At 41.6% G+C, this 25,259-nt stretch overlaps 1 long non-coding RNA gene across 1 annotated transcript; it reads left to right on the forward strand.

Annotated features, from left to right (window-relative positions):
- Positions 1-21,518: 21,518 nt before the first annotated feature.
- On the forward strand, positions 21,519-23,472 carry LOC114813337. Its single transcript, XR_003761059.2, has 2 exons — positions 21,519-21,798; positions 22,705-23,472. It is a non-coding gene; the product is annotated as an uncharacterized LOC114813337 (long non-coding RNA).
- Positions 23,473-25,259: the final 1,787 nt, after the last annotated feature.

The raw sequence follows: 25,259 nt of genomic DNA on the forward strand, positions 1-25,259 counted from the left end.
ATACAGAAGCAGTCTTGAAGTAATTTTGGGAAGGAGCAACATGACCTAATGGAAAGAGCATAGGCCTAGATGTCAGAGGATCTGGGTTTTAATCCCAGCTCCTCCACTTGTTTGCTGTGTAATTTTGGGAAGTCATTCAACTTCTCAGTGCTTCAGTTTCCTCATCTGTAAAAATGGGGATTCAAAACCTGTTCTCCCTCCTACTTAGGCTGTTAACCCCAAGTGGATCAGAGACTTTGTCCAAACAGATTATCTTGTATCTACCCCAGTGCTAGGCACCTAGTAAATGTTTAACAAATACGATTATTATTGTCGTAGACAAGAGATGTAGTGAGAGACAAGGTCATGGAGTGTGCAGTTCTGACCAACTCTCTCTAACCCACCTGCCATAGCTTTTCAAGTTTTATCTGAAACAGCTCTTTCCCAGCCTGACTTCTACCCCTGGGAATTTGTGATAGGCAACCAAATTCATTTCTGGATTATTAGAGTAAATTGAGAGCTGTAAAAATAATGAGTAATTGGAAAGCACTTTATATTTACAAAATTCTATATAAATGTAAAGTAATAGAAGTATTTGGAATAAATTTGGACAATACTAATCATGTGCTCAATTATTCATTCTCCTTTCACCTTGTGCTTTTGGTTTCCAGTCACATAGTAGCAGAAAAATTGATATTATTCACTTATTTTTCAGGATGCCTGGCCCAGTTGGCTTGAATAAAATCCTGCAAGTGAGCCTATCCATTAAATTACCTGTTCTAATTGTATTGATTGCTTTTAGACGTTCAGAGAAGCAACTGACCTTTTTGGAATTTATCTCATCTGAATCTTTGGAGGCCCATCCCAGATAAATTCAGTTATAATCGATTATAAAATCTACCCTATTTCCTATTTTTGCTGTTGCAAGTTGTTTCCAAATGAGAAAGGTGAGAAGCAATATTTGCCTTGGTGATGGAGCAGTTTCCAGTCTCTCAACTGGAATTCTTCACCGCTTCTTTTTCTTTTTCGAACTTTGCTCTCTATTTCCATGAGCTCTACTGGTCCATAATATTCCATGGGAAAGCTTAAAGGCCAAGAACAGTTGATCTGGAACTGAAATTTGTATGGACTATATCTCATTATTTTTGGAGGATAGCTGTTTCCTGGGGAAAGAAGGTCATCTCAGGGAAGAAACAGAAGAAAAAGAAGTTGCCAAGTCAGTTAATCATCTCCCTTCTGGATTCAAGGAGATGCAAGCAAGTTTGTCATAACTTCCCTTTCTCATTATTTTAGAATATTGCATCGATTAACATATTACTCACTGTTTTGTGAATAATCAAAGAGAAGAAGAAAAAATGAGCAAAAACCCAATAATGGTTCCAATCCCTGAGTAGTCTGTGATCATAACTGGGTGTCTTTAGGACCATTAGTTGTTAAATAATTAGCCTCCTTAGAGTTGAAGCAGGACATCTACAGATGAGTCCAGAAATTAAGAAACCCGAGTCAAGACATTACCTCTCGTAGGGTATATATAGTTTTCTAATGGATTTTTTTTTTCCTAGAACACTAATTTTAACATTCTGTTTTGGGCAGATATGAACCTTGTCGCCAACCTAATGTTTGCAGAAAAGGTAATGTTTTGGGAATCATATCAATCAATCAGTTGATTTATTGAGCAGAGCACGGTACTAAGAGTTTGGGAAAGTACTTCAAATATCACTGATTTCACTCTGAGTCCATCCTGGTCTGCATGACAGTGGAGTACAGTAAGATATTCATTCATTTATTCATTTAATAGTATTAATTGAGTGCTTACTATGTGTAGAACATTGTACTAAGCACTTGGTGAAGTACAATATACAAATAAACAGGCATATTCCCTGCCCACAAGGAGTTTACAGTCTAGAGGGAGAGACCAGTTTAGGTTTGAACACTCCCGCAGACTGTCCTCCCAGCCCTTTCTCCATAGGCCCCCACCAGCTGGGTAGCCTTAGTGGCCCTCAGCCCACAAGGCATGGTCCTGATGTCAAAACACCTACCTAGCCCTTGGTTCCCTCTATAAATGTGCCTTCCCAAGCAAGCACTTCCACTGCTCTTGCTCTTTCAGTTCAGTTCTAAACTGCTGGGTCCAGACTTATGATAGCAAGGTCATAAGCCTGGCAGGACAACCCTCCACTCTGTTAATAGTAAAAGGATTAATGTATCTGTTAAGATCCCCTCTCCCTGCCCCACCTGGACTGTGAACTCATTGTGGGCAGGGATTGTCACTGTTTATTGTTGTTTTGTACTTTCCCAAACACTTAGCACAGTGCTCTGCACACTCACAGTAAGCGCTTAATAAATACAATTGAATGAAAAAATAAAACTTAATTTGTTAAGCATTGTTTTAAGTGTTGGGATAGATATAGGCTAATCAGATTAGACACAGTCCCTGCCCCATAGAGGGTTCACAGGTAACTGAGGCCTATAGAAGTGAAATGACTTGCCTTGTCATATAGGAGACAGATGGAGGATCTGGGATTAGAACCCACATCCTTCTGACTCCTAGGCCTGTGCTGCATCCCTCTCTGATTGTAAGAGTGCTGTACCACTCTTGAGGGCACATCTGAATTCTCCTGAGGACAGAGTGAAGGGAAATCTGGCAGTGAGCACTTGCTGTGGACTGTCAGGTGAATTCTGGCCTGACATCCGTGAGACCCAGCCAGAATAGTTCCATATGTGGTCATTTCTTTTTATGTAAATTATCCCTAAGGTAAACATAAAGCTACTGTGAGTTAGTTAACTTTGGGACTATCTAAGACTGAATGCAGCTTCCAGCCATTTCTCTTGGGAAGCTCTCAGTTTGCCAGATGCCAGGTCTACACATGCGGTGACTGTCTTCTGGTAGCCAGATCACTCACTTGGCCCTGTAGTTTTGAATCTCAAACACTGTAAATACTATTTTGTAAACATCAACTTTGGTATTTTCATTTTGGATTGTTGGTAGACAGGACACCTGTAATTGAAGAGCTTACAATTTAATAGGAGAGGTAGATAAAATAAATTACAGATGAAAAGAAGCAGAGTACAAAGTATGTATATAAATGCTGTAGGACTGGCTTGAGGTGAGTATTAAGGTGCATAAGGAAGATGTGATGCTGGGGTGAGGAAAGAAACTGCTTAAGGAATATAGATCCAAATGCATAGGTGATGCAGAAGGCAGAGCAAATACTTGGGGAAATGAGGGGTTAATCGGGGAAGGTGTTCTGAAGAAGATATTTGGTTTTAAATGGGGACAGTAGTGGCCAGTTGGATATGAAAAGGTGAGGGAGTTCCAGAATACAGGGAGGACGTAAACAAGGGGACATCAGTGAAACAAATAAGTACAAGGTAGAGTGAACAGGTTGATACTGGAAGAGCTAAATGCACAGCTGGGTTGTTGTGGGAGATTAGGAGTTAGGAAGGAGAGAGTTGATTGAGTGCTTTATAGCCAATGATAAGGAATTTCTTTTTGATGCGGTGATGGATGAGTTTCTGAGGAGGTTTCTGAGGAGTGCAGAGATGTGGACTTAATCTTTTTTTTTAGAAAATATATCCGGATAGCAGAATGAAATATGGACTGGAAGGGGGAATGATGGGGGCAAGGAGGTCAGCGAGGAGACTGCTGCATAGTTGAGGCATAGTATAAGTGAAGCAGCATGGTGTAGTGGATAAAGAATATGGCTGGGTGTTAGAAGGTCTAGGGTTCTAATCCCGGCTCCACCACTTGTCTGTTGTGTGGCTTTGGGCAAATCACTTAACTTGTCTGTGCCTCAGTTACCCCATCTGTAAAAAATGGAGATTAAGAGTGTGAGACCAATCTGGGACAGGGACTGGGTCCAATCTGATTAACTTGTATCTACTTCAGCGCTTAGAACAGTGCTTGGCACATAGTAAGTGCTTAATAGTACCATAATTATTATTATTATTTCAAGTGCTTGAACACAGCGGGTTAGCAGTTTGGTTGGAGAAGAAGGATAGATCTACAAATGCTATGCCGGAGTAACCAAGAGGAATTGGTGGTAGATTGAATATGCAGGTTGAATGAAAAGATGAGTCCAGGATGACAATGACTGTGGTATTGAGAAGCAGCATGATATAGTGGATAGAGCAAGGGCCTGAGAGTTAGAAGGTCATGGGTTCTAATCCTGAATCCACCACTTGTCTACTGTGTGACTTTGGGCAAGTCACTTCACTTCTCTGTGCCTCAATTGCCTCATCTGTAAAAAATGGGAATTAAGAATCTGAGCCCAATGTGGGTCAGGGACTGTGTCCAACATAATTAACTTGTATCTACCCCAGAGCTTAGAATAGCTCTTGGCACATAGTAAAAGCTTAACAAGTTACCATAATTATTATTGTGTTAACTGTGTTAGTATTCCTGCAGATTCATGTCAAAAATAGTCTCCAAGTAGGTCACAGAGAAGGATTATATGTGAATCTCCCCAAGAAAATAATTGGAGCTGAGCTAACAGGCTGTGTTAGTAACTACAAAGGCCTTATTTTGCCTTGCAAAAATAAAACCTTCCTGGTATGAAAATAAAAGATATTGCCTGTATTTTGTGCTTATTTATGATATTTCCAGGCTTCTTCAAGCCAACAGGTTACTTCATTTTGGGAATAATTCAAGAAACCTAGCTTCTGGTTTTCATATCATCTACTCATATGTGAGTACTCCAGCACATCATTTTGAGCCTTGGGGAAGAGAGAGTGTTAATTCTCATCCTGGGCCATGTGGGGACAGAGCATGAAAACTGAGAAATTATGAAAACATATTTTCAAATAAGTTTTTGGAATTTGCTACCTAAAAAGAAGGTGTGCAGTGTGAAAATTTTATCCTGTTCAAGAGAGTTTGTTAAAGTGGCAGGTGCAGTAGAATGAATAGGCAGTTGACTACCCAATGACAGCCCCCTCAATTTCATTTGGAGGTAATACCAAAGTTAAAAATTAAGCATTTTTCACTGAAACCTGTTAGTGCTTAAAGCAGAAATGTCAAACACATCCTGGAGATGGGTTATTTAGGTGGGTCACACTTTTAAAAAGCTGCAAATCGCTAATAAATTACAGGACTGTAATTGCCAACTGAATACCTCATTAAATAGAATGCAACATTGTAAATAGAAAATTGGAATTTAAAGAATATTAGGATTAAGTAGACCTCTTGTCTTAACATTAACTGTAATATAATACATGTGAATGTGTCTTTTATGGAGCAAGGTGAGAGGTCTGAGACTGCAGGGGAAATAAAAACCTGAAAAAAAGAAGAGGGTGACATGAAAGAGAGGAAAAAGAGAGAAGAGCTCTGAAGATAAGAGTGCGCAGAGAGAAGAGATTCCCTCAAACGCACACACACACACACACACACACACACACACACACTCTCTCTCTCTCACACACATTTCTCCATAAGTGATTATTGAGGATTCCCTAATCAGCCTGATTCTAACAGAAGCATTAGGGATATAGCAGAGACACAGCAGGGAAGTAGCATGGCCTAGTGGAAAAAAGCACCGGCCTGGCAATCACAAGACTTGAGTTGTAGTCCTAGCTCCTCCACTTGTCTGTTGTGTGACCTTGCTCAAGTCACTTAACTTACCTGTGCCTCAGTTACCTCATCTGTAAAATGGGGATAAAGACTGTTAGTCCCATGTGGGATGCAGACTAGGTTCAATCTGATTAGCTTGTACTTACCTCTTTTGGGCAGGGAATGTGTCTATTTTTGTATTGTACTCTCCCAAGCATTTAATACAGTGTTCTGTGCACAGTATGTGCTGAATAAATATGATAGAATGAATGATTGACTAGTCCAAGTGCTTAATACAGGGCCTGGCACATAGTAAGCACTTAACAAATACCATTAAAAAAAACCACCATTCTTCCCTGCCACCCAGCTTCACATTGGAAGTGCAGCTGCTGGCTGCTCTACTTTCTAGGAACTTCATGCAGAATAACTCCCCAGAACTGAGAAATCCTCAGAGAGCAGCCCCCAGCACAAGCAGCATCAGCCCGAGTTCTCTGTCTGTTCCCTTTGGGACCCCTACTGGACTCCAGCTCCTCCAATCTCCAGCTGAAGTGGAGAGATGGGCACTTGAGCACCAGAGTCACCTTCTGTTAAGGCTCCTGCAGGCTGGTGCCATCTGCACATGCATTAAGCTATTTTAATGAGCATGACAAGCTATATTTGTAAAGTGTGCTGAGTTAAAATAGTTTAGTGCATTTACTGTCTGCAATCACCTGAACAAGAAAAACTCCCTCAGATAGCGGGTCATGCGCTGAATCTCTTGCATGCCCGGCTTGCCAATCACTAGAAGCAGCGTGGCTCAGTGGAAGGAGCACGGGCTTTGGAGTCAGAAGTCATGAGTTTGAATCCCGGATCCGCCACTTGTCAGCTGTGTGACTGTGGGCAAGTCACTTAACTTCTCTGTGCCTCAGTTACCTCATCTGTAAAATGGGGATTAAGACTGTGAGCCCCACGTGGGACAACCTGATTCCCTTGTGTCTACTCCAGTGCTTTGAACAGTGCTCAGCACATAGTAAACGCTTAATAAATACCAACATTATTATATTTACCTAAACATTAAAATGGATTTCAAGAAGGTCAGTTGCCCCACAGTTCCTTAGCATTCTGTTACTAGGCAAAATGGATCAAAGTGGCATTTCTCATGCTCTTATTTATTGATACTGTTGGAGCTGAGGGTAATGTGAAATACCAAGCTTAACAGTCATAAATTTCTTTGGATTTTTCAGAGAACAAATTGTATTCTTGATGTGAAATATTAATACTAAGGGAGATGATAGGATTGTGTTCCCTGGGGAAACCTGCAGCAAAACAAATGGGAACAATCTGATTCCATTTGGTGGTTATTCAGCAATGTATTTCAGTTTGTTATCAAGACAGAAAAATGGTTTATCGCTCTCTGTGCTGCTTGGGTAACTGCCCAGATTTGAAAACAACAAAATTAAAATCTCCACACTCCACCCTTGCACCTGCTTCAGAACTACCCTGGTTGGAGTAAAATGCAGATGAAGACATTTAATAGCTGCTATAGATACCAACTCTACATTTTAACATTAACCATCTGAAATATAGGAATACTGAGCTGTCGGGTGATACAGCTCTTCTTGTCTTTCCCTGATAGAGAGCCTTGAATGTGGGCAGTGCAAGTGGAATCGTTCCAAGGCATAGACAAATGATCCCTTCATCTTTTCCCCAGATCCATGTTTCATCACCATTCCAATGAACACAGTGTAAGCAGAAGACTGTTTTGATCCCTCGTGGACCAAGGTGTAACTGTTCACTAAGGACTTCTAGTTTATTTTCCACTTTTATTTTCCTTATTTTACATTCAACAAGCTTTCCTAGGATGTTTTCCCTACTTTTAAAAGAATAATTTCTGCATAGATCATATTCTGAAGCATTACTCAGCCCAAATTTCTCTATCCTCAAAACCCTCCACTGCATTGCTATTTTAATTAATCAATTAAAAGTATGTATGAAGGGTTTACTTTGTGCAAATCACTATACCAAGCATTTAGGCAAGTAAAATGCAATTGGTAGACCCAATCTCTGCCCTCCAAGAGCTTACAGTCTATTGGGGAGACAAAAGTTAAAGTAAATTACAGCAACCTAGCATAAGGATATATAACGTGGCTTGGTGGAAAGAGTACAGGCCTGGAAGTCAGAAGGACCTGAGTCCTAATCTTGGCTCTGCCATTTGTCTGCTATGTGACTTTGGGCAAGTCATTTATTTCTATGTTTCTTATTTACTTCTGCTGTCAAGTGGGGATTAAGACTGTGAGTCCCATGTGGGACAGGGACTATGTTCAACCTAATTTGCTTGTATCCACCCCAGCACTTAGAATCATGCCTGGCACATAATAAGTGCTTAAGAAATGGCATAATTATTATTATATCCATAAATGCTATGAAGGTGGAGATGTGGGGAGGACTTTTGTGCTTAGGGAGTGAGACTCGGGACATGGGAGAGGCAGTAGGGAGGAAAAATAGTGTGGGGTAATGAGAGTTTAGTTGAGGAGCCTTCCTGAAGAAGATATGAATTCCATAGGGCTTTGAATGGGGAGAGAGCTGATCTGTCAGACATATAAGTGGGGAGATTTACATACAGGAGGGAAGGAATTAGTGAGAGTTTGATAGAAGGTGAGGAGATGGTGAAGGGACTTGAGTAAATTAGTATTAGAGGGGTGAAGTGCATGGGCTGGCTTGTAGTAGGAGAGGAATGAGGAAAAGTTTGGGGAGAGAGCTGATTGAGTGCCTTGAATCAGCTAGTGTGGAGTTTCTGCTGGATGTAGAGATGGATCTAAAACCACTGGAGACACTTGAGAAGTGGGGAGATATGCATATAATATTTTGTTTAGAAAAATGATCCAGGAAGCAGAATGAAGTGTGGAGTGGAGAGGGGAGCGGTTGTGGTGGGGAACTCACATAGGAGGCTGAGACAGTGGTGGTGATGGGATATGAGTGCTTGAACCAGTGTGGCAACAATTGGGATGGAGAGGAAGGAGAAAATTCTGGAGATGCTGTGGCTACAAATCAAACAAAAATTCCCCATAGTTGACTTCAAGGCTCTCTACTAACTTACTGCACCTTAACCTTCTACTGCCTTCACCTGTGCCCAAACTCATTCTCTTCATTCCTCTAAAGCTAACCTTTCTCTGTACCTTGCTGTAGACTCTCTCACCTCCAAACTCTTCTTCACACTGGTCCCCAAGCTTGGAACTCCCTCTGACCCCAAATTCAAAAGTTTGTCATTATTCAAAGTCCACTTAAAACCTCAACCAGCCTTCCCCAATTCATTTCAAGCACATTCAGTAAAAAAGGTCCATCAGCCTTCCTAGCATTTATGGACATATATACACTCATTTATTTATTTATTCATTCAATATTTCACTCAATTATTTATCTTAACTATTTTATTTGTAAATATTTTTATTTCTCTTTCCCCCATTAAAATGCCAGCTCTTCGTGGGCAGGAAAGATGTCAAATTTATTTTGTTTTTTGGAAGCACTTAGCAAGTTCAATATATCAAAGTGGGTAATAGTAATATTATTTATTAAGTGCTTACTTGTGCTGAGGGCAGATGAGAGTGATATATTTTCCCTGTACCTCAGGGAATTCAAAATCTAAAATTTTAAGAGGGCAAAGGCTCCTGAGGACAGACATATAAGGAGAGATTTTAAAAAGTAGTAATGCAACATAAGCCAAATTCTCAAAATATAAATGAAAAATCAGTAGGGTGTTGGGGCTGAAGGAGCGGAATTTCAGGCTACTTGTGTTTTAGAGTTCACAGAACTGTGGCCACCAAACACAGTGACCGTCACAATTACAGCTGTCACCATCTTTCTGAAGTTTTATGGAGGTGGTGCCTTGCTGTGGCTGCTGTTCCGTTTCCATCAGGATGTTTCAGGGCAGGTCAGGATGGAGGTACCCCGGTGATGTGGAGGAGTGCCAGTGTTGGATCCAGGACGTAGCATGGCTGTCCAGTGGAGGAGATTGCCGAGGGCTCTCGTTGTTGTGGCAGAAGGGCAGCATGTTATTTGGTGGATTCACTTGGTCAGGAGTGGGATTTAGTGGTGATCTGCTTCAGGTAAATTCGTGCGACCCAGCATGCACAAGAGACTATAGCAGGACTAAAGCTCCCCCTCTGTTCTGTAAGCTCATAGTGGTCAAGGAACATTTGTGTTGTATTGTTATATTGTAGTCTGCCATGCAGTGAGTACAGTGCTCTGCACACAGTAAGTGCTTAATAAATACAAATGACTGACTGCCTGAAAGGACCCCTTGATTTCACAGTGGGAAAGTGGTAGTTATTGTTTGTTTTGCTAGACTGTGGGGAAGGGAGACCTGGGACAGACAGATGCTGCAGCGTCTTAACTTCCTGTAGCCCAACATGCATCGAGCAAGTCAGGAGAAGGGGCCCTGGGAGTCATGGTAGTGAAACAGTAGGTTTCTAGTGGATTTTTTGAATGATGGTGTTATTTCAGCCCATAGAGAAGCAGCGTGGCACAGTAGATAAAGCCCAGGCTTGGGAGTCAGAAGGTTCTAATCCCAGCTCTACTACTAGTCTGCTGTGTGACCTCGGGCAAGTTACTTCACTTCTCTGTGCCTCAGTTACCTCATCTATAAAATGGGATTGTGACCAAAAGCCGCAAATGGGACAAGGACTGTGTATGACTTGATTTGCTTGTATCTACTTTAGAGCTTCATATAGTGCCTGGCACATAGTAAGCACTTACCAAATACCATCACTATTACTATTATTATTACTAAAAGCCAGTCACTGTTCTAAGTTCTTAGGTAGTTAGGTACAAGCTAATCAGGTTGGACACAGTCCCATTTGGGGCTCACAGTCTTGATCCCAATTTTAAAGATGAGGTAACTGAAGTGCAGAGACGTGAAGTGTCATGCCCAGGGTCACACAGCAGACAGGTGGCAGAGTTGAGACTAGAACCCACGTCCTTCGGACTCCCAGACCCATGCTCTATCCACTAGGCCATACTGCTTTACTAGCTATGGTGGAGAGTGGGTGGTCAGTAAATACCACAACTACTCTTACAATGTAAAAGAAGGTCTGTTGTCTCCATTCCTACATTTGGAGTCAGCAATCAAATGGTGACTTGGAAACACAAACTGGAATCCAGTCCTTAAGGCCCATTGTGTTCCATCCCTCTACATTCTACCACTCCTAAGGGCTCTAGTCACCGGAGTTTCTCTTGTTCACCTAAACAAGGTGGTCAGGAGACAATCAAACAGGCCTAGAAACACAAAAAGCTCAGAGGGAATGATTGGATGAGAAGGAACTAATGTAAGGCCTAGACCACTGTATTTCCACGGGGTGATGGAGGTGCAGACAGGGCTGGCTCACATAGCGAGCAAGGTAAGCAGTTGCCTCAGAGCAGCACATCGTAGGGATAGAGACACGATTTCTGTTTCTAGCCAGCTGGCTGCTGCTTGGGACATTCAAAGTGGTGCCCAAATCCAAGACTTCATCAAGATGGCCTCCATACATGCACAGTCTCTGCTGTACCCTCTCCTGATATTATATGTGTATGGAAGCCATTTTGTAACATTTTCATGTCACCCGTTCTCCCACTTGATCTCTAAGAGAGAAATGTCTCTGCCACAAGGTTTGTTTTGATTATTTTTATTTAGGTGTCCAAAAGATCCATTTGGAGAATTGTTCGGTGGTAGAGAATTGGAGAGGTGGGCAGTGGCAGTTGGAAGGGCGAAGGTCACAGGAATTGGCAGGCAGATAGGAGGCAAGAAAGGACTGCAGTCCATTCAGGGACCAGGAGCCAGCTGCTTGTGCAGGGGGATGTTGATGAAGCCCTGCCTCAGGCCAGTTCCACAAGTCAGGGTTAGAAGGGCCATGAAGCCCAACAAGGGCCTTGGCTCTAGGTATATTCACCTGGCAATGACCCATGGACAGGTTTCTGAGCCTGCAGAAGTCCATGGCTACTGCTGTACTTACCCAGCCTTGCTCCTGAGTGCTGGGAGCAAAGGGGATTCAGCACTCTGCCTATTATCCCAACCCTGAAGTTGGGCACTGGGAGATGCTCCTGGGAGGAAACGGTGGTCTAGGGGATTCGGTGCTTGCCCTGTTGTCCTGGGTGATGCTCTGGGGAGGAGCAGGTTGCCCAAGAGAACTTAATGCTGTGCCCTGTTGTCTCTGCTCTGAAGCTGGGCACTGGAGGATGCACTGAGGAGGAAACGATTGTCCAGGGAACTCAGTACTCTGTCTTCTGGTCCCAGACCCAAAGCAGGACACTGGGGGATGTTGAGGGGAAAGCTGGTGACCTAGGGCACTCAGAACTCCACCTTGTTTTCCCGATCTTGAAACTGGGCACCAAGGGATGTTCTGGGCTCTGCCACTTGTCTGCTGAATGACCTTGGGCAAGTCCTTTCACTTCCTCTATGCCTCAGTTACCTGATCTGTAAAATGGAGATTAAGACTGTGAGCTCCACATGGGACAGGGATTATGTCCAATCCAATTTGCTTGTACCCATCCCAGCACTTAGTACAGTGCCTGGAACATATTCATTCATTCAATCATATTTATTGAGCACTTACTGTGTGCAGAGCACTGTATTAGGTGCTTGGAAAGTCCAATTTGGCAACAGATAGAAACAAACCCTACCCAACAAGGGGCTCACAATCTAGATGGGGGAGAAAGACAACAAAACAAATCAAGTAGACAGGCAACAATAGCATAGTAAGCACTCAACAAATACCACATTTGTCATTCTGGGGGAAAACCAGCATCTGAAGGGATTCAGCACTGCTTGCTGCTAGTCTTCCCCCCCACCCCCAGGGTAATTCTAGGGCTGGAACAGGACAGCAAAGAGCAGAGTTCCTGGGAAGGGAATGGGGAAAAAGAGCATGACTCAGTTCCCCAGAAACACCATCAATACACCCTGTGGAGTGTGTGCCCATGCTCTCCATTCCCTTTGATCTGGCACTGACCTACCTCATCCTCCCAGCACCCAGTGGGCAACAGGTACTGTCAATGACCAGAGTGAGTGGATATTGCATTGGCAGCATAATGAGTAAATATCCCACAGTGGGTTCTGTATGATGCCATACAGACTCTTGTCTCGTGTCTGTCTTCAGGTCCAGAGCTGATGGGTGGAGAGTGCTCGCTCCCTGTGTGACTCCTCCAAGGACAGTCTAAGGCAAAAGATTCAATCCCAGACTCTGGGTGCCCTATTCAATGGTTATTCACTGTGGAACAGTACTTCATCAAGTGATCATTTTTTCATGAACTGTTAACATTTGCAAGTTTTGAAATTAACATATTTTGTTATTCCAGTCTCTTTGAAAAATCCATAAATTAGAGAAGACGATAAAATACAAGTTAAAAAATGGTCTCAGTTAAAAATTGATTTTCATTCTCTTTTCATCATAGCACAGTGACCAGATCCATGATATTTGTCAAACCTTTTAGATTTGAAATAATCTACATGTGCCATCTGATCAAAGAATTTAAGAATATCAATCAGTGGTATTTATTGAGTGCTTTATTTTGTGCAGAGCACTGTACTAAACACTTGGAGAGTACAATACAACAGAGTTGGTGGACCCAAGGAACTCGCCATCTAGAGAGGGAGACAGACATTAAAATAAATTACAGAGAAGGGAAATTGGAGAGTACAAGAATATGTTCATAAAGGCTCTGGGGATGGGGTGAATAACAAGTAATAATAATTATGGTACATGTTACATGCTTACTATGGCCAGGCACTGTTCTAAGCGCTGGTGTAGATTCAAGTCAATCAGGTTGGACAGAGCCCCTGTACCACATTGGGCTCACACTCATAATTCCCATTTTTTCAGATGAGATAACTGAGTCCCAGAGAAGTTAAGTGACTTGCCCAAGGTCACACAGACATGCAGCCAAGTTGGGATTAAGACCGAGTTCCTTCTGACTCCCAGGCCCATGCTCTCTCCACTAAGTCATCCTGCCTCTCTGTGTTTACCGGATAGAGATTCAAGTGCATAGGCAATGCCCAAGGGAAGGCGAATAGGACAGAGAAAGGCTTAGTCTGGAAAGGCCTAAACCATAAATTTCAGAAGGTAGTGCAAAAGTGAGTATGAAACATGTAAGTACAATTGCTTGGTAGGGTTAAATGGAGGGGAGGCATGTGGAAATATTATTTGCTGCAGGAGCAGAGGTGGGCAGTCCCTTTAAGATCAGGATGTTTGGGATCCCTGGATAGCTCCCCATGCTAAGATCAGCCACCCCTTTTCTCTGCAGAACACCACTCAGCACATAGTAAGCACTTAGGTAAATGAATGTCGTATCTATCTGAGACATCCTTTATTTGCTATAATTTTACATGAGTGGAAAAAAACTCTACAACTATGAAAGCACCAATTCCAGATTATCAGGGACAGAAGGGAAATTTGAATCCCCTTACCTAACTATTTTCAGTCCAGGAACATTATACATGACTTAGACCAGTCTGCAAAGGCAAAATAAATGCCTGATTGGAAAAAAAATTCAAATGACAATATATATGCAGCTTTTCTAAACTCAATTGGTTTGGAGACCCTAGAAAATGGTTACATGTGCTTTTGCTTTATCTGTAACCTGTACTGTTGGTTATGACACCTTCCCACACCCCCAGAAGTCTAACAGAATGGGCCAGTTGTGTAATTTGCCGCTTGGTGCATTGATTCTTTCACTCTTGATCTGCTACAGATTTGTAAGCCTTTGAGTAAGACTAACCTACACTGTTAGAAAAGACATTTCCTCCAATTCCATGCTACTCTGTCAGAATTGACAGGGGATAGAAGGAAGAGACTGAGGAGAAGGACTTTGGACAAGTCACTTGTCTTTGCTTCAGTTTCCTCATCTGCAATATTAGGATGAATTACCTGTTCATAGATTAGATTGTGAGACTCATATGGGAAAGGGACTGTGTCCAATCTGATTATCTTCTACCTACGTCAGTACTTCCCTCACGGTCACACCTGGAGAGTTTCCAGTTCTCTATCAGTCTCAACTACTGGATGGAAAGTCAAGCAGAAGCATATCCATTCCATTCCTAGCTAGGGCAGTGGCTAGAAAGAGGAAGGCAATCTGCTACAGATCAAAACTCACCTGTGCTGGGCAGCAGCAGCAGTAAGAGAGAATCAAGGGTGGAGACTCAAGTTTACTGCGCAGAAGGAGGCAGTGGTAAACCACTTCTGAATATTTAGCAATATAACTCTGGATACACTCCCAGATCGACTGCAGATGGAGAAGTTTCCAAGGTGTCGCTGTGGGTCAGAAACAACTTGACAGCATAAGATAAGACTTCAGTGCTTAATACAGTGCTTGGTTAAATAACAAATAACAAATATCACAATTATTATTATTTAGAAGGAAAGAAGGAAGAAAGAAGAGGAAGCCAGCTACCTGGGATACTCCAGCCACTCTGCCTGCCATCCTGAGAGCAAGCCTTACCTAGTCTGTGTGATGTGGCCCCCAAATCTCCCCTGTACCTAAAATATTCTGCTGCTTTTGCAGCAGTTATCAATATGAATCCCCTGAATGCCAGGAACCCTGTTTTCCCCAGTGCATAATCTTGTGCTCTGCTCAGAGTAGGCTTCCAATAAACACTACTGAAATAATGAATGAATGAATGGTTGGATGGATGGAGGGATGGATGAATAGGTAAATGACTGAGGACAGCCCAACCTGTGGTCCAAATTTAGCCAAAGAAACTGACCAAAAAAGATGGAAAATCAAACAGATGTGTTGAGATCATGGTTCCCAAGGTCAACTCGGAATGGGTCTTGTAGTATTTGGTTGAAAAACACTGTCTCCTCCTGAGCGAACCAGTGTGCTTCTTAAAGGTAGGCTTGGCATTGGAGATTAATAATAATAATAATGTTGGTATTTGTTAAGCGCTTACTATGTGCCGAGCACTGTTCTAAGCGCTGGGGTAGACATAGGGGAATCAGGTTGTCCCACGTGGGGCTCACAGTCTTAATCCCCATTTTCCAGATGAGGGAACTGAGGCACAGAGAAGTTAACTGACTTGCCCACAGTCACACAGCCGACAAGTGGCAGAGCTGGGATTCGAACTCATGAGCCCTGACTCCAAAGCCCGTGCTCTTTCCACTGAGCCACGCTGCTTCTCAGATTAGGTTTCCCTCAAGATAATTTAGGTCCCAAATGCACTTTCAATTTAAAAAAATCTTCTAAAAGTATGCCTTCCCTACCTAACCCAAACCCTCTTTATTTTGTTACATCCAATCACAGAATTCTTGGAAATTTTGAATTGCTAAATTTGATGACATTGAATTATCTATTAACAATCCTATAACTTTTTTAATGGTACTTGTTAAGTGCTTACTATATGTCAAGCACTGGGATGGTTACAAGATGTTCAAGTTAGACACAATCCCTGTCCCACAAGGGGCTCACAGTCTAAGTATTAAATCCCCATTTTATACTTGAGGAAACTGAGACACAATGAAGTTAAATGATTTGCCCAAGGTCACACAGCAGGCAAGTGGCAGGGACAGAATTAGAACACAGATGCCCTGGCCCTTACTTTTTCCACTAAGCCATGCTGTTTATGTTTTTTTTAGGAAATGATGGAAAGAGCTTTTCTCAACCATTCTTTCTCTATTGCATATTATGAGATAAATATCTGAATCTAGATAAGAAGACTAAGATAAAACCATTGTATGTATCCAGGTGAATTATACCTCTGCTTTCCTGAGTTTTGTAAAACTCGATTCTGAAGAAAAGCAAATGGTATCGGTTGACATCTCAGGAGTCCATCATCATTTTGTCGTCTCACTTAGCAGGAATGCTAACTTCATGAAACAAAATTATGCCATTCTAGAGCTCAAGGCACAAGGGGCAAAATTGTTCCAAGCACTCCAATCTTAAGGCCCTAGAGCAAGAAATAGAACTCAGGAACTGGCATTCAACCTAATTACTTAGCCATAATAGAATCTTAGATCATATTGCACCACACATCGTGGTATAAAGGAAAATGTCAGCTGTGGAGTGAAGACACAATTAAAAGAGGGGAAATTCACCCTCAGTGTTGCCTCTAATCAGGTTGAGTTCAAACAATTGAAGAACCACCTGCAACAAAGATGACAACTCCCAGCTGAGTTTAATTTAAGACCTACAATTCTGTCTTTTCCAGGAGGAACATTTTGCTTTGGTTCAGCTGGAGAACTGCTGAGTTCCAAGAGTCAACCCCTTGGCAGTAATATTCTGGAAGCACATAGAGGGAATCAGACTCTCAGATGAGGAGCTCCTCTAATTCATTTGCAGGAATGTCTTTGCTCCACAGCTGAACTGCTTGACCAGCCCTCTTGATGATACAACCTCCTAAAGTCATTTATTATGTTTTATGAGAGGCTTATATGTTTTTGTGAAGTTCAGAGAAATGCAAAAATGGCTGAAAAGTGGAAATGAAAGAACATGCCAACATACAGGCTGCTTATTTGTTTATCCATTTTCAACAAACTACATGATCTAGGTTTTGTCTCAAAACAGAGCCACATTTTCTGGAGCTCAAAGCAGCCTAGTAGTGGGATTTTTCTAATAGACAGGGTTTCCATAGGGATTAGGACAATGAACATTTTGGAAAGAGGAAGAAAAAGGCAGATTGAGAAGCAGCATGGCCTAATGGTTAAAGCAAGGGCCTGGGAAGCAGAATACCTGGGATGCAGCCTGGCCTAGTGGATAGAGCATGGCCTGGAGTCAGAAGGACCTGGGTTTTAATTCCTGCTCCACCATTTGCCTGCTGCGAGACCCTGGGCAAGTCATTTAACTTCTCTGTGCCTCAGTTTCCTCATTTGTAAAATGGTGTTTAAGATTGTGAGCCCCATGTGGGATCGGGACTGTGTCCAACCTGATTAGTTTATATCTAACAGTGCATATAACAGTACTTAACACTTAGTAAGCACTTTACAAATGTCATAATTATTATTACCTGGGTTCTAATTCTGGCTTTGCCACTTGCTTGCTGTGTGGCCTTTCGGTAAGTCAAGTAACCTCTCTGTGCCTGAACTTCGTGAACTGTGAAGTGAGGATTCACTACATTTTCTCCCTACTACTTGTTCATGAGCCCCATGTAGGACAGTCATCAATCTGGCTGATTCACCTGTATCTACCCCAGTGGTTAGAAAGCAGTTTTTGACAATAAGTGAGTTTTTGACAATAGTAAGCAATTACCAAATGCCATTTTTAAAAAAAAGATCCGACTCATTTACAGACTATCACCAAAGGCAGGAGTGACAAAACCCCCTCTCCTATGCACGCGCGTGCACACACACACACACACACACACACACACACTGAATACAAACTGAAACAGCAATGTGGCCTACTAGATAAGATCATGGGCCTGGGAGTCAGAAGGACCGGGGTTTTAATTCTGGCTCCACCACTTGTCTGCTGTGTGACCTTGGGTAACTTCTCTGTGCCTCAGTTACCTCATTTGCAAATTGAGGATTAAGACTATAAGACCATATGGGACATGGACTGTGTCCAACCTGATTGGCCTTTTATCTACCCCAGCACTTAGTACAGCACCTGGAACATAGTAAGCACTTAAATACCATTTTAAAAAATTCATTCCCAACAACATTGTTGATGTGGAGTAATCAGCAAGAACAAAAGCAGATAAGTGTAGCATAAAGGCAAGTCATCACTGCCTCTCTCCTGCTGTTGCCATATTCATTACTGTTGCTCGTTCTGCCTCTCTATGCCACAGAACAGAGAAGTGAAGTGACTTGCCCACAGTCACACCTGACAGGTGGCAGAGCCGGGATTCAAACCAATGACTTCTGACTCCCAAGCCCGAGCTCTTTTCACTGAGCCATGAGTAACTGAGGCCCAGTATTAAATGACTTACCGAAGGTCATACAGCAGACATGTGGCAGAGCTGGAATTAGAAGCCAGATCCTTCTGACTCTAGACTCATGCTCTTTCCACTAGGCCTTGCTGCTTCAAACCAAAATTCCTCATCATTGGCTTTAAAGCACTTAATCACCTTGCCCCCACCTACCTCACCTTACTACTCTCCTACTACAACCCAGCCTGCACACTTCATTCCTCTAATGCTAACTTTCTCACTGTACCTCGATCTTATCTATCTTGCTGCCGATCTCTCGCCCACAACCTACTTCTGGCTTGGAATGCCTTCCTTCCTCATATCAGACAGATAATTGCTCTCCCCTACTTGAAAACCTTATTGAAGGCACATCTCCAAGAGTCCTTCCCTGACTAAGCCCTCCTTTCCTCTTCTCCCACTCCAGTCTGCGCTGCTCTTTCGTGCTCCTTCATTCATCCTCCTTCCTATCCCCACAACACATATATATATTTATGTGTAATATATATATATTTATTTGTAATTTATCTATTTATTTACTTATATTAATGTCAGTCTTCCCTTCTAGACTGTGAGCCTGTTGGGGGCAGGAATGTGTCTGTTTTTTCTTATATTGTACTCTCCCAAGTGCTTAGTACAAGCCCTCTCGCAAGTGCCCAATCTGAGATTTCTGGTTACCTTAAACTTAAATAGACACTGCTTAATACTGGGATTCAAGAGCTCAGAATTCCTGCTCTTCCTATTGAATGATCTGGAGTTGGCATCACATTATTCATTGCTGAAGAAGTCACTGGTTTCTATTTTTATCATTCAAAATTATTAAGCACCTGTGTGCAGAGCACTGTACTAAGAGCTTGGGAAAGTACAATATAACAGACGCATTCCCCGCCCACAGTGAATTTTCAATCTAGAGGATGAGTTTACAGTCTATTCCCAAGGGTTTTCGTCAACCTGATTATTAAATTATCTGAAGTGCCAAGCAAGTATAAAGTGTGTGTGTTTGCGATGTGCTTTGCATTCTTAATGATTATTTAACTCTCATTTTCATGTTTCTTTTTAACTGGCTATTCAGAGCAACCTTTGCATTTCTGGCTTCTTAATATAGTATTTAGTTGGTCTGCTCATCTACTGAATGAGAGAGAATGAGAGAAAAACACTTTAATGCAAAGATAGCTAAGTGGAAAAGTACTGTATTACAAGGACTTGGAAGTATCACTACAGCTTAGAAAACTACTCAGAGGTGACAGCATGTGCGTTTTGTCATTAAAACAAAAGCTGCATTTCTAATGAATATTATGCTCAGATTCACTCTAGAAACGAGAGCTAAAGAAACAGCTGAACTATTGAATAACTTCTATAAATAAAGGGGTAAAAGCATAAATTTAAGTTAGTGGCTGCATTGGAGGAGAAATACGGAGGTGGCATTTAAGAAGCAATTATGGTAACAAAGGCATATTTTAGACACTTAGAAATTTCTACACACTTGTCACAATAATGGAAAAATACTGTTGTAAAAAAAAGTTTCTTAATAAAGGAGGTGGAAGTGTTAACAAAAAGGTCATGGTAGGTGGGGAAGACAAAGATTTCTGGTTTTGCACTGTATCTTTGAAGCAGCAATCAATGATATTTATTGAGCACTTTGAGAGTGCAGAACACTGTATTGAGCACTTAGTATATTACAATACACTAGAGTAGGTAGGTAATAATAATTTGGGCATTTGTTAAGCACTTACTATGTGCTGAACATTGTATTAAGTGCTGGGATAGATACAAGATAATCAGATCCCACATAAGGATCACAGCCCAAGTAGGAGGGAGAATAGATATTGTAGATTAAGAAACTGAGGTACAGTGAAGTTAAATGACTTACCCAGGGTCACACAGCAGGTATGAGCAGAGCAGGAATTAGAACCCAGTTCCTCCCAGGCCTGAGCACTTCCACTAGGCAACACTGCTCCTCCATTAAGATTTGATAGATATGATTCCTGCCTTCCAGGACTAAAATCTAGTGGGAAGAAAAACATTAAAATAAATTACAGATAGGGAAAGCAGTGGACTAGAAGATATGTGCATAAATGCTGTGAAGGTAAGGGTGTGGTGAGTGTCACAGAGCTTAGAGGTATAGACTTAAACTGCAGCAGGGATGAAGAAGAGAGGGAGAATACAGTGGGGAAATGAGAGGTTAGTTATAGGTGATCCAAGTTATCTCATCTGTAAAATAGGGATTAAGACTGTGAGCCCCATGCAGAACAGGGTCTGTATCCAACCCAATTTCCTTGTATCCAGCCCAGAATTTAGTACAGAGGCTCGAATATAGTAAGCACATAACAAACACCACAATTATTATTTTTTTGTTATTATTAACTCAAGTCATCTGACTCCCAGCCCTGCATTCTTTCCACTAGGTCAGGCTGCTTCCCAGAGGAACACCCAGTTAGAGTATAGACTATTCACGACTTGTTCTATCTGGGTTACAATTTACTACCAACCTCACATAAGGCCTCAATGCCTCACGCCCAAATTATTGCAACTGTTTCTTTGCTAGTTTCCCCTCTCCAATATTTCAATTCTGCAAACTACCATGTACACAGCCATATGAGACATCTTTCTAAATTATCAACCATACCATGACACTCTCTCTAAAGGCATCAGTGGCTCTCAGTCTCCAATTCAGTCAACTTGATCTCAGAAATTGAATCAAGGCTTTCCCCAGCATGTAACCCCAAGACTTAGCCTCTTCTTTACTGGCTCAATCCCAATTTGTATCCTTCACTCTACACAGGCAAGTCCTCTCCTTATACTCGAGTATTCTATCTTCTATTCTTGCTCATTTCAGCCCTTCATCTTAGACAACTATCCTCACACCATGCTTCACCAAATATATCATTTACCTTCTCTAGAACCCTACTCAAAAACCACTTTACTAAGCTTCTTAAAGGTAGACACCTGTTGGCCATTCCCAGTTGTGATAGAGTTCAGGCTTTCTCTGGAGATACAGATTAAGGTAGCTACTGACGGTACTCAGCATTACCACTCAAAACTTTGCTGACCTGGATATAATAAATTAGCTAGTGTAGTGTATTGATGTCACATGACACTTTTTGTGGAGGTTGACAGAATTTAAGACATTTGGCCAAAGGGAACTCCCTGAGTCCTCACTTCAGAGGCTTTTCATTTCTATCCCAGGTGTCTGGGAAACAGAAGCCCCGCTTATGGGCTGAGGTGAAATAAAATAACCTTACCGGGACTACATTTCCCAGAAAGAAAAGGATCTACATATTTCAGAATCATCTGGGAATGAAAGCTAATCCAGCTGAGCAGAATTTTTAAACTCAGAGATCAGTGGCTTATTCTCTCAGTGAATCCAGTGCCTGTTTCCTTTGCAGAGGAGTTGAACTGATCCTTTTCTGGAAGATTCTGCCTTGTGCTGTTTGTGAGTACATCCTTTAATGTTATATATTTATTTGAGAAACAGGGCAAAGTTGGAAAACTTTGTTATTGGAATTTTTGTTAGTTGTTCCCTAACTTACTTCTCAATACTTGGGAAGTATTAGTACCCTAAATTTCTTTCTGTTCCTACATATTTATAATCCTGATAAACCAGTTATGATTATAGGCAATGTAGAAAATTGCTGAAGTCTAATGGTTATTTATCACAGCCTAAGTCTCCTTAAAGGGCTTGGAGTTGGAAAACACCACATCTAAATACTTGCTTCTTAATTCTGCCTAGTATATTGTGTTGTATAAAGTAATACTTGATAAGTAAACACTATTATGCATAAACCTTACAGCACTTGATTCAGAAAATAACTTGTGGAGGCTCACGCAGTTGAGAAGCTTGAGTGCAGAAAAATGGATTTTGACATAACAGGGCAAGATATTCAATTAACCAAGGGAACTAAACTTCTTTTGCTTGCATTTGCTCCATGAATGTGTTCACTCTAGAGCAATCAAGAAAAATATGTTTCTGGTCAAAAATAAATGACCCAATCTTGCATTTACCTTTTTGATAGCCTGTGGTGAAATAGTTTAGTACCAAAAATGATTGCTGGTTAAGTGTTCCTAATTGGAAACTGCTGTTGGTAGTTAAAGTCATCATGAAAACCTTTTGGGAAAGACTCGTAACCAAGAAGCTCAGCTGTTGCATATCAAAGATTCTAACTTCTAAGCTTTGCTGTGGTACCTTTTGCCCAATTGGGATCATTTTACTTCATGTTCTGGTGACGTGTAATGTGAAAAAGAACTTGTTCATAATATGCCTCAGACTACAAGAGCGGACTAATAATAATGACATAGAGGCTATTAATCAGACATGCTTTGCTGTTTTCCTTCCATCTAGTGTCCTGAGCAAGAAGAATAGTCTCTCACTATCCACGAGATCTCTGATCATGATAACAAACCACGATCAGGGACAGGCACACTATACTTCCACATGCTGGGCCTCCTTCCACCCCTGAAGGGTGAAATATAATTTGGGACCAGGGAAGGAATGCTGAATGTAACTCCACCACCTGTATGACTCTCTTTCCTGGCTCTACTTGTAGGTAACTTTACTCATTTAGGCTGTTCTGGGCTTTGGAAAACCCAGCACTTGGCACCACTGGCAAGCCTCTCAGGAGGGGAAACAGGTGTAATGTAGCTGAACCCCCCCTCCTCTATTCCAAGGACTGCTTTGATGACCCACCTGTTTTGGTCTGGGGTCATGGAAGTGCCCAAACCATTCTCTGAAGTAGGAGCCCCACTACCTCAGCACAGTCCATCTCAGAGGCTCCAAACCAGGAACCTTGTGGCTGAGTTTACCCTATCTTAGGGATCAGATGATACAAGGAAGGCAACTGCATGAAAGGCTAGATGACCTCAAGAGGAGGAAGAGATGAGAGGAGTCAGATTATAAACAAAATTCTTGAGCAGAATCCATAAAAGGGGAGAATGCTGTTCAGCTCCTCATCCCGGAGAAAGAAAGAATGACTCTCTGAAAACTTTTCTCTCTACTTTTTTTCAACGAGGTATTTGTTCTCTAATATATGCAGCTGGCATTTATTATGTGCTTTTTATTCTTCAGATGTTTTGGATTCCTTAATTTTGCCATTAAAAAATGTATTTCTCATCCAGTAACACTTGACTTTTCTTCTGCTTGTCCCCTCCAACCATGGGCTAAAGGAGAGAACTTCAGAAGTGCCTCTTTAAGTCACCTGCAGGGTATTCTTCAAATGCATCTGAGAATTTAGGTGTTGGAGGCTTCTGTCAGGGGGTCCACTGTTTGCACCTCTTGGGTGAAAGGGGAGCCTGGAACTGACTAGACAAGGTAACTATACAAATATGGAAAGAAGCAGTTTCTTTTTGAATCCTCTATTAATGCCACAATTGTGGGATAAAACTTTTCACTTTAATATTTCCCACCTTTTCTTAACATCAGCAAGACAACTCACTAGTGTAATATGGATTAAGATCACATTTCATTACATTTTTTCAAATCACTTAGAGAAGCAGGCTGGCTCAATGGAAAGAGCCAGGGCTTGGGTGTCAGGTCATGGGTTCAAATCCCGCCTCAGCCACCTGTCAGCTGTGTGACTTTGGGCAAGTCACTTCACTTCTCTGTGCCTCAGTTACCTCATCTGTAAAATGGGGATGAAGACTGTGAGCCCCATGTGGGACAACCTAATCACCTTGTATCCTCTCCAGCACTTAAAACAGAGCTTTGCACAGAGTAAGCACTTAACAAATGCCATCATCATCAAATCACTTCCCAGTTAGTAGATGTATGGATTTGTGCTGCCAAAGGTTTTGTTGACTTTTTAAATTAATCAAAAAGGCATAGCCAAAAACATCTTTGAAGAAGAAAATCAATTCTAAATCTGCCACCTTTCAAAGTAGCCATATCCTTACCCCTTCTCTCAGCTAACTCTTGATAAAACCTAATCCATTTTAAACATGGTTGTATTACTTCTCTTTACTTTTGACCTCTGCACAGACCCATGTCCTTGAAATGTAAGGTAATTCAGCATGCCCCTATGCCTTTCACAATGATTTAGTTGGGCCTGTTTGAATGCACCTTCCAAAGCTCTGTATGTAACATTTATCCTACTTAGTGATGACAATGTGGTTGCAGGGAAGAGTTACACAACAGAACAAGCAAGGGGAGCCTCTGGAAATTTTAAAAAGCAAAAAATACTGTCCCCTTTGTTTTTCTACATTCTCTTTTACCCCAGAAAATTGCACCACATAAACATAGTAAAATTGCCTAGTGTTATGGAATATCTTTTTTACCAACACACATTTTTGTTATTGTTTAGTAACAGATGGAGGGCAAAAATAAGGCTAGACTCTCTTCTGCCTTACATCGGTAACGCTATTGTCGGCTCAGTTTGATCGTGAAATATTTGTCTTTGATATATTAAGTAAAGATGACTTGTTTTTCAGATCCACAGATGGTTTTTAGTAGGAAAATCATGAATGCATTTAACTTTTCACAAGACTCAAAAAATGTGAATAGACCTCTGGTGTCATCCCTTCAGCAAGCCCAACTGCAGACTGTTCAGTTTGCTTCTAGCTCTCAGTTCAATCTCCTAAGCAGCCTGATTCTTGAAGCATCCTATACTTACCAGTATTGAGGTAATTCTCACTGCAACACATTCTCAGGATGGCACCTGTGAGGATCAGAATACCCAAGTATTTGATAGTAAATTGTAAAGAATGGGAAGGAGCGTCAGATAAAAGGCAGAATAAATGTTTTAAAGTCAGAGTGAGGCAGTCTTGAAGAATGTAATATAGTCAAGTGCTTAGTACAGAGCTCTGCATACAGTAAGCACTCAAATATGTTGATTGACATGGCCGTTGAAGTCTCCACAAAAGACAGATGACTCAGGCAGTAATAGGATTACTTAGCTCCCCTTT

This window comes from Ornithorhynchus anatinus, chromosome 7 (assembly GCF_004115215.2).
Source record: "Ornithorhynchus anatinus isolate Pmale09 chromosome 7, mOrnAna1.pri.v4, whole genome shotgun sequence".
In the NCBI taxonomy this organism is placed as follows: Eukaryota; Metazoa; Chordata; class Mammalia; order Monotremata; family Ornithorhynchidae; genus Ornithorhynchus; species Ornithorhynchus anatinus.